We start from the raw sequence: 19,374 nt of genomic DNA, 5'->3' as shown, positions 1-19,374 counted from the left end.
TCGCCCCACTCTCCAGATGCTCTGCCAGACAAGCCCGGCTGTGTGCCCCTGCCTGGGACTCACTGTTTGTCCTCCAAGCCCTGGCCACTGAGCCAGCCCTTGGCTGGAGAGAGAGAGAGAGAGAGAGAGAGAGAGAGAGAGAGCGCTTTCTTTGTTTGCTGCTTGCCTGACAATTTATTTCTGAGACTCAAGAGAAGCTCAGCCATTTTGCCCTGGATGCTCTGGGGGAAAGTCCCTCCCACTCCTCCAAGGACTTGCACCTCTAAGGGCAATGTCTCCTCTTCCTCCTTTGCCTGGAGGAGGGTCTGAGACCGCTCCAACCAGAACCAGAGCAGAGGCTGGGTCAACCCTTCCCTGAGAGAGTGCTCCAGAGGGAGAGAGAGAAAGACAGACAGAGAGACAGACAGACAGAGGGTGCAAGTTGCCTGTAGTTCCCACTGATCTCCTTTGTTCTGGAATTTGGGAGTTGGGCAGGCTTTTCAGACTCCCTTATGTATACATTTTCCCCAAAGTTCCCAAAGAGAGAGAAAAATCTGAACAATATCCAGCACCCAACACCCCCTCTCACCAACCACCTCCTCTCTTGCCAAAAACCCACTTTGTGTGTCACAGAAAAATGAAGGTCGACTCCAAAGTCCATGGATTTTGGGGGTGTCACCAAAGCTCAGGGGCCATTTTGCTCAGCGCTTTCCCCCTCCACCCCAGTTCATGGGGGATGAGGTTGGGGTTTCTGGAAGAGGGAGCAAGTGCTCCAGACCCATATCAGGAAGAAGAAACAGGGCTGTATCATTTGGCTTTTTAAAACCCAATTTTCTCCTTGGGGTCCATGTCTATTTTGCAAAAAGATTAGCTAAGAGCCTTAGTAGTGAGCTGCCTGGTCTAAGTTCCTCATCTGAAGACCAAGCCAAGCTAGAACAGGGCATCTGTGGGCACCACCCGTGGGGATGGTGGGCACAAAGGGACGGAGCATGGAGACCCTATGGCCATTGCCCTGGGGTAACCGTGGCAGGCAGTTTCCCTTTACCCATCCCCAGAGAATAAATGAGGGATACAAAAAGGTGAAAACAGTTTCCGCGGCGACATGGGGACACTGTCTTCCAGCCCTCTGGGGGACTCCCCTCACCCTACATTGCTCGGAGGAAAGGAGTGGAGAGCACGGCGCGAGCTCCTGTGCGCTCCGCCCAGGCTATAGTATGCTTTTTAGCCAACATCTGTTGAGAGCTTGAGCTGCCCCAGGAAGGGATGGAGGTGCCCCATGCCCAAGTCGCTCGCCCAGAGCCCTTGGAGAATAAATAAGGCGCACGGCTCTACCTCGGCGCAGCTGACCCCGACACGGAAAAGTGGCGCACTGCCCCCCAAACGCTCTTCGTATTATTCACTCCCGGGGTCCCGCCGTCCCCTAGGGAATGAACGCGGCGCTTCGACGGCTCGAACAGAATCCAGCGCCAGTTAGGGGATCCAAGGGGCCCCACGACCGGGAAGGGGCACGAGACTCTCGCGCCCCTCGCGCGAGTCCCCCTGCCCCCGCGCGTCCCAGAGGCATGGCCCGGGCTCACGTCGGCGGTCGGAGCGGCGTCCCGGGCTCCTCCGCGCGGCCCTGAGGTGAGGCGAGGCGCCGGGGTTGGCATCTGGGTGTCGGCCCCCACCCCGCCCAGCCCGACCTGCCCGGGCCGTCCGGGGCTCTGTGCCCCGCGCCCCGACGCCGGCCGCCCGTTCCTACCTGCGGCCCGGGCTGCGCCGCCCGCAGCGGGCGCCGCGCGGGCAGCTCGGCCGCTCCGGTGCGCTCCGGGATCGGGCCGCGCTGCGCTCCCGGCTCCTCCGCTCCTCGGCTCCTCCGCTCGGCGCGGCTCGCCCGCAACCTCGCTCGGTCTTCCGAGGGCGGGCGGAGGGACGCGGGGAAGGGGCAGGGCGGGGGAGCGAGGGAGCGAGGGAAGGAGGGCGGGAGCGCGCGCGGGCGGGGGGGGGGGGGGGGGGGGGGCGGGGCGCTGCTCCGGGAGCCCGCCCAGCCCGGGGAGGGGCGCCGCCCGCCGCCCGCCCCCCACCCGCGCTACCCCCGGCCCGCGCCGCGCGCTCCCCACGCGGCAGCCGCCCCGCGGCCTCCCCGCCGGCAGCTTCTACCGCTGGCCGTCGTCACTCTCTCTGCCTTCCCCTCCTCTGCCCCGTTCTCTCTCCATCCCGCCTTCCAGTTCTCCCCTTTCCTTCTCCCCGTCTCCTTTCCTTCTCTCCCTCCCTCCCTCCCCCTGCCAGCCCCCCCTTCCCGTCTCCCCCCCCCCCCCCCCCCCCGCCTCCCGCTCCCTTCTCCCCCTCCTCCTCCTCCCATTCCTTCCCTCCTTCTCTTTCGGTGTGTTGGCCTCTTCCCTGCCTTGGCCTGGGGTCCTCAGCCTGCCTGTGTTGGTCTCTGTTTCCCAGTCCTTTTCAACCCGTGTTTCCCTCTTGGCTTTTCTCTTTCCAGCCTTACAGTCTGCTTCTGTCGGTCTGTCCTTTTTGTTTTTCTCTGGCACCCACTTCTCTCTGTAGGTCATAAGGCCCGGCCATTGTGGGTGGCGGTGATGGTGGACTCCTACCCCTCCTCTGCTCTCCCCCCAGGGCAGCCTCCCGCGCTGTTAGGAGGGGACCACAACTTCTGACCTAGAGCTCACTAATGCTGTTGGTGCCAGGCTGGGGGCGTGCCTGCGGTAGGCAGGGAGGGGCGGGTTGCTACCAGGAGTTGGTCTTGGAGACACTAGTGGCTATGTGTGTGCAAGGACAGTTGGATAAACAGATGACTAAAAAGGGAGACCGCCTGGAAGAACACCCAAGGGATGGTGGCAGAACCCCCAAGACATCCTACTTCCAGTTTTTGAGGTTTAAGAGATTGTCCCAGAGAAGCCTCTCTCCTAGCCAATCCCAGCCCAATGCCTGAGGACTCCCTCCCTTCCCCTTGCCAAGTCCTGACATCGCCCCCCCCCCCTTCACTTTCACAAAGCCTCCCGGGAATGGGGCCACAGCTGCCCTTCCCTCTGGGTCCCTCAAGGACTCATAGAGTGACTGCTCTTCACCATCCTCTCTCTTTCCCCAGGGCTGGCATGTCCTGATTAACTTGCCATCCTCTACCCTAACTTGCCCCCACTCTGGTCATCCATCCTGGGGTCCCACAACACAGTGCTCCCCAAGGCCACCCTGACTTCTCCTGGTTCTTTCCCCACACTCACTCACAAGCATGGAATCCTGATACTTTCCTCTATATCATCTTTGATATTTTCCATCCATCCCTCCCCTCTTCACTGGCCATTAGCTCCTATATGCTTTTAACCTCCAGGTGCTTCAAATAAGTATTTATTGAGCTCCTTCTACTCGCCAAGCATGGTCTTAGGCTCTGGGGACACAGTGGTAGACAAGACAAACCTCAAGATGGTCTTGGTCCAGCATGGGAGATAGGCTTGTCCAGTAGTCAAATAAACCCAGAGTGACAAGTTCTGCCAGGAGCATACATTTCAGGGGAATCTCAGGCCAGCTCAGGATGATTGAGGACAGTTTCCTCAAGGAAGTGCCATTTGAACTGAGGGTCAGGGGATGATTAGGAACTGCCTGGATGGAGATGTGGGGCACAGCTTTGAGCAAGGATATGAGGGTGGCAAAATATGGAAGCTATTTTTGCTTGCCTGAAATTCATTTCTACTTCTTCAGGTGATAGCACCTCAGTTTTGATTTGGGGAACTTCTCTTCCTCCATTCACATTGCTATGGCTAGGTGGGGTTCCCTCCTTCCAGAGGTGGATATGTGGCCCAAGCACAGCCAGAGCACATCACCCTGACCTCAATGGTGGGGGTAAGGGAACATGTGACATAGGCTGGCTCCATGAGAGCTCTCCCTGAGTTTTGCTAAAACTATTGTCAAACAGAAGCTTGATCTCCATCACAGTTCTTAACCCTGGAGATGCCAGCAGCCTTTTTTGTCACACCATTTTTGTCAGACCCTACCTGAAAATGAAGCCAGCAGAGACCACGGCAGAGCTGCGAGATGGAGAGTGGACCAAGTCCTAATGAAAAATGTTTGAGTCTCTGAATCTAGCCATGCCTGAAGGCTGTTTAGTTATTTGGAATCCCATTAAATTCCTTTTTTTGTCAATGATTAAAATTTTGAATTCAGTTTATGTTGCTTAAAGCCAAAATTGTCCTGATGAATCAAGAGCTGGGTTGAGAAATATGAAACATTACCTATATAAAGGAGTAATCATCACCACTTCCCTCCACCTTTCTTCCTTCATGTCTCCTGGATAACCTCGCTCGCAACTGTCTCTCTTTTTCCTAGATTCCTGATCAGAAGTTAATTCTCCGCTGTTTTCATTGCTGTACGTGTTTTGCCTACATACCAAAGCAAAGTCTGGCTGTCAGGTCAATTTCATAGGCTGCCATCTGATGCTTGAATTATCTTCACGACATTCCCTGCTCCGTCCCCCCCCCCCCCATCCCCATGACTGTCTAGCATCTATCTGCACATCTCCAAGGATGGGAGCTCCTTATTCCACCATGCAGGTGGTTTCAAACAACAAACTCTTATCTCAGTGTAGTTCTGAGAACTGTCTCCTGGGCCTTGAGGTTTGGGTAAGAGTCACTACGCCATAAGGCTGAGTTCGGTGTATACAGGACCTCTATGTCCTTCCTACGTCCCCAGTTAAAGCCTTCCAGAGAACTCACAGGGGTCTCCCATGGGCTACAGTGGTGGGTTTCATTAAGCAGTGTTCCCAAAGTGTGGCTTGGCAACCACAGGTGGTAGCTAGGATAATTGTCACTGCAGCAGAATAACCTGAAGGGCAAATGCTCTTCTGTGTCCATCTCCCTGTGACATTCTATTTCTGTCCTTGGGTAAGTCTCAGGTTGGTGCTCATCTGTCTTTAACACTTCTCCAAAGTGCCGACCAATCCCATTTTAGCTAAGAGAGAGAGAAGCCCTCGGACTCCAGCCTTGGTAGACAGCAGTTAGAACTGAATGCATTGCTCATTTGTCCTTGCATTTCTTTTAATGGAGACCTATTTCTGGCAAGCAATACTGGTCTTCTAGTTATAGCATGATGTACAGTTTCCTTTTGGGATACATTTATTTAATCTAAAAAAGAAAAATATTTAAGTAAATAAAAATAGACACGGTGCACAGATTTCAGAAAACTCTTATAAGTGGTTTGCAAATGACTAAAGTTTGAGTAGCCTAATTTAGAGAAACATTACACCCACGTGTTCATTCATTTAAGGAATGTTTATTAAGCACCTCTGAGTACCAGGCACAGGACCAGAGGAGAGGACCAGACAAAGAGACCATAGAGTTGATAAGAAATTCCATTAGAGAGGGCATGGCCTGAGCATGGAAGGCTTAACCACTACATTAAAGAATTGGACTTGACCTTGGAGGGCACTGAGGAACCAGCGACTGTGCTGGAGCAAAAGAGGAAGGCAAGGTTTAAGAAAGCTGAGACTGGCCAGGTATGCAAGGTGGATGGAAGGGGAGAAGACCGGAAGCCAGGAAACCAGCACGGAGCTGTTATAGCAGTATAGGTGTGATAGGAGGTAGGCTAGCACCTAGCAGAAATCCCAGCCCACAGTAGACACCCAATAAATGATTGAAACGATTATTGTTAATATTATTGCTGTAGTCCTTGCCCTTCCTTGACGTGAAGTAATTCATGAAGTCAGACTTACAGGGCTTCAGACTGGAACTGGCCCTTGCTTTACCTAGTCTAATCCTTTGATTTTACAAATGGGTAGATCAAGGCCCAGAGAGAGGCAGTAACTTGCCTGCCAGCACCTTGCTGTGTGATGGCTGAGCGAGAAAGACGAAGGCTGCCTGCTAGTTTCTGGAGCAGCGCTTGCTGTATGATAAGTACTGACATGTAGGGAAACAAGAGGCCCAGAGAGTCACTGGCCCAAAGTCACACAGCAGGAGAGGAGCAGAGCTGAGATCCCAGTTCAAGCTGGGTCACCTCAAAGCCAGCACTCTGGGCCGTCAAGCTCATTAATCTTGCCCCGGGGCGGGGATGGAAAGGTTGGGGGGTGCAGTTTCTGCCATCCTAGTGAGCCTCCCATCTGGCCGCAGGTGATGCTGGGGGTCAGGATGCTGTCACCAACCCTCTGTGTCACCTTGGGAAAGTCCCTTTCCCTGAGCCCCAATTTCCTCACCTGTAAATTAAAAAGATGGCACTTCCCTTCTGCCATCCCCAGTCACCAGGCTGCTGGGGGAGGGGCTTAGGGGGAAGGCCACGTCCAAGTCTGCTCCCCACTGCCTTTCCCAGGCCTCCTACCCTGAACCCCTGTCTGCTGCTTGTAGCAGACTGTCTCCATGGACAGCAGAATTCCCTCTTCCAGTTTCTCCAAAATTATAGTAAATCTGAGACGCGTCCCTTCCACCTAAGAAAACATCCACTGTGGGGAAACAGAGCTTCTTGGTGTTTTGTTTCCTGAAGGGATGCTGTTATCTTAACCACACCCCCCTCCATGCCAGAAATTCCCCCATTAGCAAGAGAGCCGCAGCTGTAATGTGTGTAATCACTCGAAAAGCCACAATAAACCTCACGGGGGATAATAGGACATAAGATCATTTTGTTATCCTGTCCGTGAGTCACGCTGGGGCAGCTCCCTGACAGCGGCCTGGCTGCGGAATGTTCAAATATTTGTGTGTGTCATACTGTGCTGGGATCTGTGCTCGAACTCTTCAACAGAACGCCACTTCCAAAGAAGCAACTCCCCGAATGGGCATGGGCAGAGAGCAGCCTGTGCTCAGCGGGGCCTGAGACTGTCCCTGAGGAAGTGGCCCAGTAAGCCTCCCTCCACTGTGGATGACGTGCGGGCTTTGCAGCTAAACAGACCGTGGACAAGTGACCTCACTTTCTGGGCCTTGGTTTCCTCATCTGTAAGGTGAGACTCATAATGGCATCTACCTGACAACATTGCTAGGAAAAAGCCAGATAATGCTCTGATGCCTGGTAAATGCTCGACATACTTTCATTATTCAGGTGCCATTCACGAGCAATCTCCTTGCTTTCGGCTCCCAGTTCTCCCAGTCGACAAGATCCTAGTCGAGGGCTGAAATAAGTCTCAAATTCCTCCAGGAAGCCTGGTGGATTTTGGCCCAGCTGTTTGTGATTTCTTCTTCCTCAAATCCCCACATGGGTCTTGTTCCTGCCTCCCGTTAGGTACTTAACACTCTCCCTTTGGTGGATTCTGGGACCATTGTCCCTTGGAGCCCTGCATGCAATAGGGCTCAGTATTTGTTGACTCATATCGTCTCCCAGGACTCTCGGATTCCTTCCACACTCATTACCTACATTCAGCCATAGGGCTAGTTTCAGTGCCCCTCAACAGGTTCCCACCTCTGGACCTTTACATATGACATTCTGGCTGCCAGGAATGCTGTTCCCTTATCCTCCTTTCCTGATGGACCCTTCTTTGGTCGGCAGGCTTCAGCTTGGATGCCAGCAGATCAGCCCTTGCCCTTCTGGCTTGGGCCAGTTCCCTCGTGTATTCAGGCTGCATATAGTTGTCCCCTGGACTATGGTTTTGCTTTTGCTTTCCTCTGGGTCAATTACCCAGGGTCAATGACACTCGGGAGGCAGATGATCCCCCCCTCTGAGGAATCATCCAAAGGTCAAATAGTAGCCTCACACTGTGTCACAACGCCTATGTCATCCACCTCACATCCTCTCATCACATCTATGTAAGGAATTTGGGGGGACAGACTCTATATATCTATAGAGCATTCATATGTGATGCAGGCGTGAGCTCTAGAGTTAGTTACAAAAAGGCTAAAAATCAGATCACCCCTTCCCAGCCGGACGATCTCAGGCAAGCTGCTCAAACTCGCTGCTGTGTCCCTGCTCCTTGGCTGGTGGTCTGGGGTCAGTAAGTCATGACTACCAAGTATCTCGTGCCCAGCCAAGGTAGCAGTTTGTGCAGTGGCAGCCCCAGGAGAGGGCTTTTGTGGCCTTAAAAATCATGGCATCTTTGGGCAGCTTTTGAGATAAGCGTCTGTGAGAAATGGGCACTTCTAAGAGAAAGGAGGGAGAGTTGTTCCCCCACTGCCATTCCCTTGGGTGCCTCTTTGATTCCATTCTTGCCCAGAACTGGTGACCAAAGCCACCAGCAGCCTGATCTTCCCAGCCTCACTCCCTCACCCATAGCAGCCAACCCACCTTACCTGTTGGCTCAGCCAGCAGCCTATATACAGTTTTCAAATTGAGGTATAACATATTCGCCTTAAAGTGTCAATAAAATTGTAACAACTTCGTGTAGTGACGGATTGTAATTACACTTAGGGCGAGCACTTCGTAATGTACATAATCACTATGTTGTACACATCAACATAATATTATAGATAACTAAACCGCAATGAAAAGTTTTTTAAAAATTACGTGCACAGAAGTACTCCCCTTGTGTGGACGGCTCAGTGAAATTTTACATGTGCACACCTTCATGTGCAAGATAGAGCATTTTGAGCTTTCCAGAGATTCCCACTCAATACATCACCCGAAGAAGGAACGACTCTTCTGACTTCTAGCATCATGAATTAGTTCTGATCTTGAACTTCATATAAGTAGAATTGTTTTCTTACGTGTCTGGCTTCTTTCACTCAGTGTCATGTCTGTAAGATTCATCCATTCTATTGGGTGCAGGAATTAATTTATTCTTTATCAGGGCCATGTAGTATTCCATTATATGACTATGCTATGATTTCCTTATGTATTTTCCTATTATGAAGACTTACATTGTTTTCCCTTTGGAGAAATTATAGATACTGCTCCTGGGAATATTTTATATATGCCCTTATGTGCACATATGAATGCATTTCTGGTTGGTGTTCTTCTTTTATTTGCTGATAAAATGCCACATATTTTTTAAAATTTTTTAATGTTCATTTATTTGTCAGAGAGAGAGAGAGCCCCTCAAAAGGGTGCAGGCAAGGGAGGGGCAGAGAGAGAGGGAGACATAGAATCCAAAGCAGGCTCCAGGCTCTGAGCTGTCAGCACAGAGCCCCACACGGGGCTCGAACTCAGAAACTGCGAGATCATGACCTGAGCTGAAGTCGGGCGCTTAACTGAGCCACCCAGGCACCCCAAAATGCCACATATTTTTAAGCCAAGACTCACTTGCAGATTTGTCTTTCCAGTCTCTGGAATGGGATTACTGGTCATAGGTGTTTAAGTTTGGTAGGTATGTAAGTTTGGTAGCCCACTTAAGAGCTCTTGATCCTTGGTGGAAAGAACCCAGATCTTCCTCTTTTGACAGGAAAGAAGGAACCCTAGAAATGGACTCGTGTCGAAGTTCCCCACCGAGCCTTGGGGAGGCTGAAGATGATGTGTGCAGGGCTCTGCTTTCACACCTCTGATGCCAAATGGAGGGTGTGCACCAACATCTTTGACTCAGAAGGTTCAAGGGCTAATTAATTCCTTCATCTGACAGCTATGCTCCTCACCCCAACAAAATATTTAACCATTTGATGTGATTTTTGTCCATGCTGCATTCTATACAATCTCCTTTATTTATATTTGTTAAAAACCAAAAAGTTTTAGATTCCAGCCTTAACTGGGGAGGGGTGGCAAAGATGACGGGTGGATTTATCTCCTTGGCTTCCTTCAGCCTGGCTCCTGGCTGTCACATCAAAAAGAAAGTTTCAGATTAGTGCCACCATGCCTTTAACACCTTGCCAATACTTGCTAATCTCTCTTTTTAACAAAGAGCCAGCTTTAGACTCCCTCCTGCAATGTAGAATTTAATGGCATTGCTCTTTGCTTATTATTGTTATTGTAATTATTTTTAGTTGCTTTCTATTTTGGCAAGGAATATTAGCTTTCCATTTGCAGTGGTGAAATGTTTCCTTTTCAATAAATTTACTGTCGTTTAAAGGAGAGTTGCTTTAAAGAGAGATCTGAGTACTGCCCAGATCTGGCAAAATTCCTAAACTGGGGTGTGAATGTTGAAAAAAAAAATCAATGTGGCATGTGAATGGCTGAAACTTCAGAAGCCCAGGGGCCAAGGGGAGAGTCAGGGGCTCACCTGGATTCCATTTATGGCTCTGAATGTGTGACCTTGGGCAAGTCACAGGAGGTGATTTGCCCAAGAGCACACCTTCTTTAGTGTTAACATTTCTTTTTGATGTGAACAGAAAGACTGGGAGTGAATTGAAGAGGAAGTCACTTTCCATGTTTGTGGGTGTTTAATGCCATACCCAGATACTACCTGGAGCCCCTCCAACCCCCCAGTGGTAGACATCTGACATGAAGGGAGATTCTGCCACAGTGTAGTGCCTCTGAAGCTTTCGTGTGCCCATGAGTTTCCTGACTCCTCAGCTGGGACTGGGCAGTGGTTTGAGGTCCTGTTGGTCCCTGGACCTTCCTGTGGAGGTGCCTCTGCGGGTCAGTAACATGTGAGTGGTGGTTGGGAGTGGGGACCTCAAGGACCCACATGTCTGATTCAACCAGAACAGATCCACTTTTATTATCTGGGCTTCTACTTAGGATTTTGTTTGATATAATTTTTGCACAGCTAAAGATAAAAGTTAGAAGTCATTGGCTTTAAAATCTTAAATGGCTGTCTGGCTCATTCTATTTAGTTCTTGAGCAAGCTTCCATTCCAAATTCTTTTGGTTGCAGGAGATGGAATCTGAGCTCAAACCACCCAAAATACCAAATGGAATTTACTGGCTTGCACAGCCAAAATGTCAAGGGTATATCCAGTTGGTGTAGCTGGTTCTATTCTGTCTGTCTCTCTGTTTCTCTGTCTGTATTTGTCTTTCTGTCTCTCCGTCTCTCCTCTCCCTTTCTTAGTCCTCCTTTCTCAGGGCTGGCAGCCTGTCCCCCATGTGTTGACAGTATGGCTCCCAAGAGCTCCAGACAAACATCTCCATTTTCTCATCAGGAAAAACCCTCTTTTTCCCAGCATCCCCAGAAACTTCCTGGAGTTGACATTCGTTTAATTAGCTTGGGCCCATTCCTGAGCCAGCCACTACGGTCACAGGTGTTTGATGCTCTTTAGGGCTCTAAGCCTGAGTCATAGGTACCCCATCTTCATGGAGCCTTGGCAGAAACAATCCACCTGAACCATGTGCCAGGCACTGTACTGAACCCTGTGTGTGTATGAGCTCATCTAATCCACACAAGACCTATGTGCGAGGTTCTCTCCTTGTTGCCTATCACGTAAAGAACACACCTAAAGAATAGAGGCTCCGTGAAGTACTTGCTCACATCACCAGACAGGATTCAAATCCATACACTCTTAGCCATGATCTTGTCAAGGGTGCTATCTATCCGATTTCTGTTTGGACTAAGTTTGGAGAAGTAATCCCTCCACTCCCCAAATTGAGGGATTGCAACCAGACCAGAGACAAGGGTTGCCAAACAGGCAAAACCTCTAAATGTCCAAATACCACCTTAAGGAGTTTGAACCCGTGGTTGCCAGGGGTGGAGAGTGCAGGTGGGTGAAGGGAGTCTAAAAGTAAACTTCCAGTTAGCAAGTAACTAGGTCATGGGGGTGAAGTGCACAGCCTGGTGACTATAGTTCATAATATTGTAACGCATATTTGCAAGTTGCTAAGAAAGTAAATTTTAAACATCCTCATCAAAGAAAAAAGTTCGTAACTACGTGTAGTGACAGATGTTAACTAGATCAATTATGGTGATCGTTTCACAATAAGCACGTATATCAAATCATTACATTGTACCTGAAGCTAATGTAATGCTATATGGCAATTGTACCTCAATCAAAAACAAAACCAAAGCCAAAAATAAAGAAAAAGGTTGAACTTAACTTAGGGAGCCTTGAAGGATGTGACCAGACCTGAGTCTTCGGAAGTTCCTTCTGGGAGATTTACTGCTGGTGACTGAAGTTTTTGTTGGAGTGTATCTGGATCGTTGCTTCCAAGGGGCTCTTTGATTGGGTTCCCCCAGAGGCCCACCCTGAGACAGACTTGAGTGCAAGTGGTCTGTTTGGGAGGCACGGGGAACACAGTAGGGAAGTGGGATGTGGGATTGGGAAAGGAAGGCGGCCGATATGGAGTGCGTGATCCAGCCCGTCAGCCTGTGGGCAACTGGTGCTCAATTCCAGGGCGAACCTCTAGGAGAGGGTGTAGCACATGAGCCTCAGAATCACCCCACCTGAAAGGAGAGGGCGCTGGGGTATCTACATACCAACTCCTGCCAGCTGTTGGTCGAGAGAGCACCTGCTCCAAGGGTGCTAAGTTCCTGGCACCTCTGGACTAGTGAGCATTTGGCAGAGCAGTCTTCTAGGGGTCGTGGGGAAGTGCCCAGGCAGAGATGCGGGTGACTGAGTGGGAGGTCAGCCAGACTCCCTGGGAAAGGTCAGGTCCAGGGTTATGGGTCATACGCTGTGCCTCTCCACTGGGGACGGGGTGGGCTGATGATGCCTGATAGGGGTGAGCACTACCCTGAGTCCATTCGTCTTCTGGAATTTCTGCTTTCCAAGAGTAATGGGCAGCTGGGGTGTAGATATGCGAATCCTGATCTTGGAGAGAGAAGTCCTCAGTTCATTCTGGGTCTTCGTTGTTGGTTTTTTTTAAGTATTTTTTTAAGTTTATTTATTTATTTTGAGAGGGAGAGGGAGAGAAAGAGAAAATCTCAAGCAGACTCTGCACTGTCAACGCAGAGCCCAACATGGGGCTTGAACTCATAAACCGTGAGATCATGACCTGAGCCCAAGTCAAGAGTTGGATGCTGACCTGACTGAGCCACCCAGGGAGCCCCCATTCTAGGACTCTGTAGGTGGATGACGTCAGCGGGTCACAGTTTACTCCTCTGCCATGTAGACACAGCCACGACTGCCTGGGAGAGGTGGGAACAGTGTGTGGACTCAGAGCCTGGCACGGAGCAGATGCCCCAACAGGGCCTGTGGCACCCACACGTCTCTATCTTAGGAGATCTAGAAGCAGCAAATGCATGCTCTACTTTCATTATCTGCCATCAGAATGGCAGCTAATCACAATATCGGTATTTATGAGAAAAATGGATTCAGCATTTTTATTCCAAACAGAAGCTATTGACATTCCTAGAATAGTCCTGGGAGAGGGAAAACCCATTGCTAAACACTCCTTCAGAAACAATTTGCAATCAGTGGGCCAGGCGTGGGGCCAGCCATGTGGTCCTTTCTGGTCTTCTCTGATAAGAGGGATAAAGGCCTCTGCAGGAGGCCAGGGCTAGGGGCAGGCAGAGCCAGGAGTGGAGTTGACATCTTAATGGGAGAGAACACAGCAGAGCCCTGGGATTTCAGCTTGTCTGCCCCGGGCTGATGGGGCTGGAGAGATCTTGGCGGGTGCAGAGGGAGGGGGCTGCAAGGGGTTTCTGCAGCCTGGTTCCCCACCCCTGCTTCCTCCCCTCCCTTACTTCCTCCCTAACCCTCCCTCTGCCCTTTTACCTCCCTTGTCTCTCTTCCTCCCCCTCCCTCCTTTCTTTCCTTATTTTGTTCTCCTTCATTTTTCCTCTTAAAAAATATATTAATGACACAATATTTCTGATATGTACTCTTTGTAAACTGTGACAATATTTAAGACCTTTTGATCCAGACACCTGGGTGGCTCAGTTGGCTAAGCATCTGACTGAGGCTCAGGTCATGATCTTGCAGTTTGTGAGTTCGGGCCCGCTTCAGGCTCTGTGCTGCCAGCTGGGAGCCTGGAGCCTGCTTCGGATTCTGTCTCCTTCTCTTTCTGCCCCTCCCCCACTCGTGCTCTGTCTCTCTGTGTTTCAAAAATAAACAAAAATTAAAAAAAAAAACTAAGACCTTTTGATCCACTGCTTAATCTTCATTTACTCCTCCCTTTCCAGAGAAAACATGAAGGGTGTACTGCATGTCCTTCCAGACTTTTCCCTTTCCAGTGGCATACATCTATATATACCTAGAAAACATCTAACAATGGTTTTCTGTGTGTGTGCTTATATTCTAAATATAGCATCGTACTCTAGTTATCATTCTGCCACTTGCTTTTTTTAAAAAAGACTTTTCTGTAGAGTAGATCTAGGCTCACAGCAAAATTGAGAAAAAGGTATAGTGGATTCTCACATTCTCCCTGCCCCCACACATGCACAGCCTCCCCTGTTATCAACCAGAGGGTACCCTCCCCCACCTGAGGGTACACGAGTTATAATCCATGAACCTACACTGCCGCATCCAGAGTCCAGAGGTTACATCAGGGCTCACTCGGTGTTGTACATTCTATGAGTTTCGACAAATGTATAATGACACGTATCCATCATTATAGTATCATACCATATCCATCATTTTCATTGCCCTAAAAATCCCCTGTGCTCCGCTTTTTCATCCCTCCCCGTTCTCCCAGCCCTGTCAGCCACTGATCTTTTCATTCTCCCCATAGTTTTGCCTTTTCCAGAATGCCATACAGTCAGAATCATATAGTATGTGGCCTTTCCAGAATGGTTTCTTTCATGTAGTTTGCGGTTAAGATTCTTCCATGTCTTTCCTCGGCTTGCTAGCTCATTTCTTTTTAGTGCAGAATAACATTCCATTGTCTGGATTTCCGACAGTTTATTTGTCCATTCACTTACTGAAGGCATCTTATATCACGCCTTTGGCATTGTATCTAAAAAGTCATTTCTATCCCCAAAGTTATATAGATTTTCTCCTATCTTCTAGGAGTTTTATGGTTTTGCATTTTACATTTGGGTCTATGATCCATTTTGTGTTAATTTTTGTGAGCCACTTACATGATTTCTGTTGGTTACACATAGGCACAGGTATAGCCAACATGACTGTGGTTTGTTACTTTCATTCTGAGTGGAAGGGAATTAATGAACATAAAGTTACGACACTTTCCCCATGCAAGTTTACGGATGCCTTGAGTTCTCTGCACCATGGTCTATAGACCAGAAGGAAGGGGCTACCATGGTAGCTGGAAGGGTCCCTTCCATGGGAGTCCCCATGAGGCTCTGGACCCATGCAGCTCTGTCCAGGCTCGGTGGCAGGTGGACAGAGGAGAGAAGGTACTTTCTTGTCCCATTTATGCCTTTCCTGGAGCACCTATCCAGCAGCTTGAGAGACACTTGGGGATAGCACCTTGGGCCTAGTCATCAGCAAGGATAGCTAGGGACAGCCTTGCTGGCAATAGCCAGTGTGGCTGCTAGAAAGGAAGAGCACAGTAGACGCTGCAGGTGACTGACGCTGATGGGCTGGTTGGTGAGCATGGGGGAGACGTCATAGGACCTATTGGGTGGGGGGATGTAGAACCAATGAAGTATGAGTTAGGACTGTTTCCAGGGCCCCATTTGAATCCATAAGCTGAGGAGCTCAAGGACAATTCAAGGTATAATTCTTTTTATTTGTAGAATATATGACTCATTTTTTTTCAAGACCTATCTATTGTTAGCCCCAATTTACAGATTAGGGCCCAGAGAGACAGAAATTTGTTCAAGGTCACATAAGGTCACTGTTCACTAGAACAGTGGTACTAACCCAAGTCTTGGACTCTTAGTCAAGTCTAGAAGATTGGAAGAGACAAAGCTGAGAAGGAGAAGTAAGGTGAGACCTTGGGGGCCTTGAGCATCAGGCTGAGGCATGAAGATCTTGTCCTGATGGCAACTGGGAGCCAAGGAAGGTTCTTGAGTGGGGGAGTGATTTGGCAACTATGGGAAGATTAACCTGGTGGTGGTATATGCTGTGGGTTCGATGGGGAGAAAGTGGGTGGAGATTAAGAGGTTATCCAAGGAGAAATGACGACATTTTGAGGAGAAGCCCTGAATATAAGTTCCCTACAAAGAACCCTCGACTCTAGACAAAGGATGTCAAAGGAGCAAACTCGGTCACAATGAGTCCTAAAGATATCATCCAGGCCCCAGCCATGCATGAAGCCATCCATGGCATCCAGCCATGCCTGAAGTCGCCAGGACTTTTCTCTTATATGACACAATAATCCCTCCTCCCTCAGACAATGTTTAACTTAAGCCAGTATACATTGGGATTCTGTTGCCTGCAACCTAACTTGTCCTGACTGATACACCAGAAGGTTCACCTGGGTTAGGGGTAAGCAATCTATAGTCCATGGGCCAAGTTTGGGCCTACCACCTCTTTCTTATAAATAAAATTTTATTAGAACATAGCCATGCCCATTTGCTTACATACGATCTATGGCTGTTTTGCACTACAAGGGCAGAGTTCAGCTCTTATGACACAGACCCTATGGCCCACAGAACCTTAAATATTTACTATATGGACTTTTTACGAAATGTTTGCCAAGCCCTGCTATGGTCCACAGAACCTTAAATATTTACTATATGGACTTTTACGAAATGTTTGCCAAGCCCTGACCCAGCTCAATCTCTCTCACCTCTTATTAAGGTAGAAACTGGGGCCCAGAGTAGGGCTAACCTAAAATTGGGGCAGGTCCAGAGTCAGAGCTTAGGTTTTCTGACTGCCATCCAGAACCCTTTGAATTGTCTCTCTCAGTCCCTCAGACATTGAAATGTCCATGGGTCCTTCTGAGGATGTTTGATTCATTTGACAGGTGAAACTTTCTCCTAGGCCGAGACAAATACCTTTCTGCAGCTTCCCTGGGATGCTCCTGGGAGTCACAGGGAACCAGGGAAATTGAAATCCATAAATAACCAAGGCTCACATCCCAGCCAGTCCAGCCTGCCTCCTCTAGAGACATGCTAACTGGAGCTGGAGCTGATACGCAGGACAACTGTCCTGTTTGGGACTCTATCTAATTCCCACAGATGCTCTGCTGGCCCTGGGACCCAGGACCAGAGGAAGGCCCAGCTGTAAAATGCTTTTACCATGCTTTGAATAAGATGACACAGGGGTTTAGAGACTCCTCCATCTTAAAGGGACCAAGAGCTGATTCAGGTCATCAGGGGTAGGGACTGAGAGAGTTCATAGGCACAAGGAGTGGGCACCCAGAGAAGGTTTTCTGGAAGAGGCTGTCTAAAGCATTCAAGGACAAATTTTTTAAATGTTCAGGAAATGCTTTGCTACCTCTCTGAACCCTCCCCTTCCCCAGCTCTCTATACTCCAGCTACCTGGGCATAACCCAAACATGCCAAACTTACTCCTACGCCAGGGCCTTTGCACTTGTTGATTCCTCAGCTAGAAGTCCCCCGTGTATGCAAAGAATCAAAGATGATGTTGTGTCAGTGAGGAACTCAAAGTAAGAGAGGAAGTGAGCATGGGGAGATAAGTTTGGACAAGCAGGCCTGGTACAGTGTTTTGGAGGGACTGGACTTCATCCAGAGGGTGGTGGGGCCCCTAAGCAGTGGTTTAGCAGGGACATGACAAAATCAACCATGGGATTAGAAGACTCATTTCAAGGATGTGTTAGAATAAGAAGGCAGTGCCAAGGGGAGGGGCCTGTCCAGGGGGAGGGTCTCTCCCCTGGAAAGGAGTGGGGTGGAAGAGAAGAAGATGGGGTGTCCTAGACTCTCTGCTCCACCTCCTTCCCCTAGCATCTACGCTCGGGGTTGCCATCCAGCTACAGTCCCAGGCCAGACCCCTCCAGGCTATGAATTGGGACAGCTTCCTGGAGGAGGTGACCTGGAGCAGCCCTAGCTGCTCACCCAGAAGGGCTGAACAGGGAGATGTTAGCACAAGACCCAGTTTTGTTACAAGTGGGCTGTGGAAGCTTGGATATCTCTCTGTGCCTCAGTTTCCTTACCTGTCAAACAGGGAGAACACTAGCACCTGTCTGTCGGGTTTTGCGAGGAGTAAGGGAGACTGCCCATGTAAAGCACTTAGCACACAGCCTGCCATAGGATCAGCACCAGAGGAGTGGAGACTCTCTCAGCAATTATTAGGGTCTGCTTTGCTTTGGCTGGAGGTCCCTACAGGGGTGGGGGAATGAGCTGGGAAATGGAAAGGGTTGCTGGAGGCTCAGGGGAGTTCGAGTTATCTTGAAGATGCCCAAATCCCTTCTATCCTTGGGGACTGCTCAGGGCTGTCCTCTACTGGGCTCCCGTCCCCCAGGGCAGCTCCAAGAGAGCCAGTCCTGGACCAGGAGAGGGACCTTATTCTCTGGAACTGGTAGCTGAGGGCAAAATGCCTGCTTTCCGGTCCTACCAGCATTCCTTTGTAGCCACAGCTCACAGGCCAGGTAGAGACAGCCACCATGTGGAAGGTGACAGATGGCCACAAATGAGGGGTGAATGAACCTGCTAAATCATCAGCTGGGAAATTGAGCATCTCACCTCCCATCTGCGAGAGCCTCTTCCCCGTGGAAGAGAGCATATGTTTAGGTGTGCACGTGGGGGGCGTTCAGCGGACGTATGCACACACTCAGACAAGCGCTGTGGCTAGGGCGTGCGCGCACACACACGTGTGGGTACACTTGCATGCTTACATACATACACGCTCACATGCATGCTCTCACCTGCATGCGTGCCCAGGCGCTTGCATACACATATGCACACACGCACACGTGCTGACACCCATGCTTGCACACCCACATGCTTACACGTCCCTGAGCCACATTCTTCCCACTACACACACACTCACAGTTGTCCCTTCACCCACAGGCTCTTGTACACACCTCTCATGTGCTTTTCACATCTGGAAATGCCAACCTACCCCATCTACGCCCAGAGCTCAGGCCCCCCAACAGGTAGATTTGCACCCTTGTATTTTCTCACACAAACCAACACCCATTAAGACGCAAAAGCCCATTTGAACTGACGTCTCGAGAACACATCGGGAATCACGGTGGGGTCGGCTGTCTCTCTGTTCACAGATTTCCTAGCTCTCCTTGAAGGAGGGGTCCGCTTCCCCTCCTGTTGAAGTCGGGCTTGCTCACATGGCCATGAAACAGGGGCGGGAGAGCCACGCGTCATGTCAGGGCAGGAACGCTGAGAGCCAGCTCGCAGTTCCTCGTGTTTTCCATGCCCTCTGCCGTGGCAGCCCACGGCAACCCAGGTGGAGGCTGCCCATTTACTCTGGGCTCAGGGTGCAGTTGGCAGGGAGCAGATGACCCGTGAATAACTGGCAGGTGCTGAAAAAGATGCCCCTGCTGCTGTGAACTACGGAGATCCAGGGGCCTTTGTTACAGCAGTGCAGCACAGTCTTGGCTGACTGAAAACACAGCTATGCACACACTCCTGATGGGCTCACACACACGCGCACACACACACACACACGTGCGCGCACACATGCACGCTCCCCTGGGCTCACACATTCCCTAGCACACTCCAGGCTGGTCTGATGTGCAGGGTCAGGATGCGGAGAGGATGAGACAGGAGCAGGTGTGTGCTTCCATGATAGGGTTGTGGTGGAATTATTTCATTAGAAGAGGCTTTTATGTTATCAAAGGATGCAGCACTCGACCATGCCTGGATGGCGAGGTTTCTGAGGATCAAGGAGCACTTGCTGGGGAATTGGGAGTTAGGCAACTTGGCTTTGAGCCTCAT

The 19,374-nt window shown here is 50.1% G+C and overlaps 1 protein-coding gene across 1 annotated transcript in view; it reads right to left on the bottom strand.

Annotated features, from left to right (window-relative positions):
• The window catches only part of SLC6A1 (solute carrier family 6 member 1), a 44,018-nt gene extending 41,858 nt beyond the window's left edge, over positions 1-2,160 (bottom strand). Inside the window, exon 1 of the mRNA XM_060631770.3 lies at positions 1,721-2,160. The gene's annotated coding sequence lies outside the window, so the exon portion shown is untranslated. The remainder of the gene's footprint in view (positions 1-1,720) is intronic.
• Positions 2,161-19,374: the final 17,214 nt, after the last annotated feature.

The sequence above is a fragment of the Panthera onca genome, chromosome A2 (assembly GCF_046562875.1).
Source record: "Panthera onca isolate mPanOnc1 chromosome A2, mPanOnc1 haplotype 2, whole genome shotgun sequence".
Lineage (NCBI taxonomy): Eukaryota > Metazoa > Chordata > Mammalia > Carnivora > Felidae > Panthera > Panthera onca.
The sequence above is the reverse complement of the archived record's forward strand: the minus strand, read 5'-3'. Positions and strand labels throughout refer to the sequence as shown.